Source organism: Oncorhynchus nerka, linkage group LG21, assembly GCF_034236695.1.
Source record: "Oncorhynchus nerka isolate Pitt River linkage group LG21, Oner_Uvic_2.0, whole genome shotgun sequence".
Taxonomy (NCBI): domain Eukaryota; kingdom Metazoa; phylum Chordata; class Actinopteri; order Salmoniformes; family Salmonidae; genus Oncorhynchus; species Oncorhynchus nerka.
In genome coordinates this window covers 5,891,210-5,894,950 of record NC_088416.1, presented here as the reverse complement: position 1 = coordinate 5,894,950, position 3,741 = coordinate 5,891,210, and positions in this window count along the sequence as shown.

The following is a 3,741-nucleotide window of genomic DNA, read 5'->3' as shown; positions in this document are numbered from 1 at the left end:
GTTCGTTCAGAGCCATCGATGTGTCTGCTTGGGGGGGGGATATATACGGCTGTGATTATAATCGAAGAGAATTCTCTTGGAAGATAATGCGGTCTACATTTGATTGTGAGGAATTCTAAATCAGGTGAACAGAAGGATTTGAGTTCCTGTATGTTTCCTTCATCACACCATGTCTCGTTAGTCATGAGGCATACGCCCCCGCCGCTCTTCTTACCAGAAAGATGTTTGTTTCTGTCGGCGCGATGCGTGGAGAAACCCGTTGGCTGCACCGCATCGGATAGCGTCTTCCCAGTAAGCCATGTTTCCGTGAAGCAGAGAACATTGCAGTCTCTGATGTCCCTCTGGAATGCTACCCTTGCTCGGATTTCATCAACCTTGTTGTCAAGAGACTGGACATTGGCAAGAAGAATGCTGGGGAGTGGTGCGCGATGTGCCCTTGTCCGGAGTCTGACCAGAAGACCGCTACGTTTCCCTCTTTTTCGGAGTCGTTTTCTTGGGTCGCTGCATGCGATCCATTCCGATATCCTGTTTGTAAGGCAGAACACAGGATCCGCGTCGCGGAAAACATATTCTTGGTCGTACTGATGGTGAGTTGACGCTGATCTTATATTCAGTAGTTCTTCTCGACTGTATGTAATGAAACCTAAGATGACCTGGGGTACTAATGTAAGAAATAACACGTAAAAAACCAAAAACTGCATAGTTTCCTAGGAACGCGAAGCGAGGCGGCCATCTCTGTCGGCGCCGGAAGTAGTAATGCCCAACCCCCCTCCACGCCACTCCGCCAACCACCAGGATGCCCGGCATCAGAACATTCCAGGCATTCCCGTGATTGGCAGATAGCAGGTTGATTGACATGTCGGACCCCGCGAACACCGGGTACTGACCAGTACCCGGTGTTCAAGGGGTCCGACAGCCAATCAACCTGCCTATCTGCCAATCACGGAATGCCTGGAATGTTCTGATGCCGGGCATCCTGGTGGTTGGGCGGAGTGGCGTGAGGTTGCATTGAAAGTTAAGACCAGGTTCAGCCTTTGTTCTCTCTCTCTCTTACGTCTGGGCTTCACAAGAGAAGGTCACGATTGGCTTGTGGGTTATCTGTCATCTATTTGGCTTGTGGGTTATCTGTCATCTATTTGGCGTGTGCTACGGCCCAAACAGTAGCCTGTGTAAAGTTGGTTCAATAAACCCTCAATTTGCAAACTCAAGCCTCTGTCTGGACAATTGTTCATTTATGATCTAGTCAGGTCATTACATTGGTGTCAGAAGTAAAAACGTTGATACAAGTTAGCCAGCTAGCTAGCTGACTTATGTGGCTAGCTACCGTAGGTGAGAACGGGGATTGAAAATGCTTCCGAGGGAATCCGAAAGTGAAGGTTGAGGTAGGGGACGATTATGGCCAAGGAGGTGCGTGTGAATGGACGTCGGGGTTCTGTCTGAGGAGATCGCCAGGGCGTCGGAGCGCAGAGGCCGCTTGAGGGAGGACGTTAGAGTGATGGTGGCTGAAGCGGGCATGAGTGCTTCGTCGAGTGTATTTCGCGCGGATTCTGGTGGGCGGACCGGGCGGCGACGTCGGCGCGGCGTGACGAGGAATCTGGGGCTCAGGATGTAAACAAACATGGCGGTGCCCAGTTCCCGGCTGCGTCCGTATCTGTTAAGACCCGAAGTATTCCGGTAAGGCGGATTGGTAAGCTTTTCATGCTCAGTTTGAACTGTTAGCTCATTTTAGGGGTGGTCGGATGAAGAAAGGGCACTGCAGTTGGCTTTATGCCTCACGGATGAAGCTCTGGCCTGTTTGATATTGATTAGCCCGAGGACAGGCATGATTATGGTGCTCTAGTGGGAGCACTGAGGAGGCGCTATGGACAGTGTGTACAGCCCGGGCTACTGCGCTCCGAACTGAGGAATAGACGCAGGCAGCCTGGAGAGCCTCTACGGGTGCTAGCTAATTACATTGAGAGCCTCTCTCGGCGGGCATATGCTCACATGCCCCCTCCGTGCAGAGCGAGCTAGCACGGGACCAGTTCATACAGGCGCTCTCCCTACGGAGCTGCGCATACAGACCCAGCTGGCTCATCCTGAGTCATTGCAGACAGCCTTGGAGATGGCTTTGGAGAGGGAGCTGGTGTGGGCTGGGGCTTCAGCTGGGGCTTTGGTGGGGGTGCAGGGGGCACACCCTCTGTGCGAGCTGGGGGCAGAGCAGCCCGGAGCCGGAAAAGCCTGCTTGGGTGGCCGAAATGACAGAACTCATTCGGGCTGTGTCGCTACAGGCGGCACGAAACACAAGCCCTGGTCCCAGGGTCTGCTGGGGTTGTGGCCAGCCAGGCCATCTGCGCCGAGATTGCCCCATGTCCCCCAGAGCTCAGGAAACGGCTCGGGGTCCGCATAGACCGGGTAGTGCGGACCCCTGGCTTTCTATCCCAACCACCATCATCTTCAGGAGGAGCCCACCGGCACAGACGGGAAGCAAGGCTCCACTTCCCCCAGAAGCAGACGAGGGCAAGCGGAGGGAGCCTGTTGTTGTGGTGGGCCGGACCTGTGTTGGGGACTTTTGTCATGTCCCTGTCACTGTGGAGGGGTGCCCTGCTCCGCCCTGGTGGACACTGGGTCCACAGTAACCCTGGTGAGGCCAGATATTGTGCCAGGTTGGACTCAGTGTGAGCCTACAACTGTGCAGCTCCGCACAGTCACAGGTGAGCTGGCACCCATGAAAGGGAAGGGAATAATGACTCTGACAGTAGGGGGCAGGACTGTGCGTCATCCTGTGTGGGTGGCGGCTGTGCAGGACCCTTGTATCCTGGGGTTGGACTTTCTTAGGAGCACAGGCTGCCAGTTAGACCTAAATAGGGGCACACTGAGCTTCCAGGGAGGGACGGAAGTCACCATGGCCCCCCTAATGTCACATTCACTCAACCCAACAAACCCTTTACTCCAACAGTTAAAGCAGCAGAGACTCATGGCTGCGCCCCCTCCCCCCATAGCTGTGTGTGACTTTTCCCCAGTCCCCTGTCACCTACGGCGGTGTGTTACATTCCCCCAGCTACCTCCATGACACAGCCCTCTGTGAGCCCGGGCCGCACCCCCCCAGCCCAGCTACCCCAGATGGGAGAGGAGAGGACACTGTCTGCAGTGAGGGGGATATGGGGGAGGAACTGTGTTGGTCTTGACCCTGAGCAGCAGGAACGGTTGTGGCAGTTGCTGTTTGAATTCAGAGACAGCTTTGCGTTGAGTGAGGAAGAGGTGGGTCAGACTCTTCTGGTGCAGCATGAGATCGACACAGGTGATGCTCGACCCATCAAGATGCGTCCCCGCCGTATCCCGCTGGCACGCCAGGAGGCGGCAGACAAGGCTGTGTTGGAGATGCAGCGGGCAGACTTCATTGAGCCCTCAGACAGCCCCTGGGCGGCGCCAGTCGTCATGGTTCCGAAGAAGGGGGGCTTCAGAGACTTTGTTTGTTCCCTCGGGGACGAGGGACTTTGTGTTGGGGGGGCTGTGTAGCGACCCGCACAGACAGCTGTGTGTTATGTGCTAGGCTAGGAGGTGGTTGTGTTGTACTGACCAGTACCCGGTGTTCGCGGGGTCCGACATGTCAATCAACCTGCTATCTGCCAATCAGAATGCCTGGAATGTTCTGATGCCGGGCATCCTGGTGGTTGGCGGAGTGGCGTGGAGGGGGTTGGGCATTGGAAGTTAAGACCAGGTTCAGCCTTTGTTCTCTCTCTCTTACGTCTGGGCTTCACA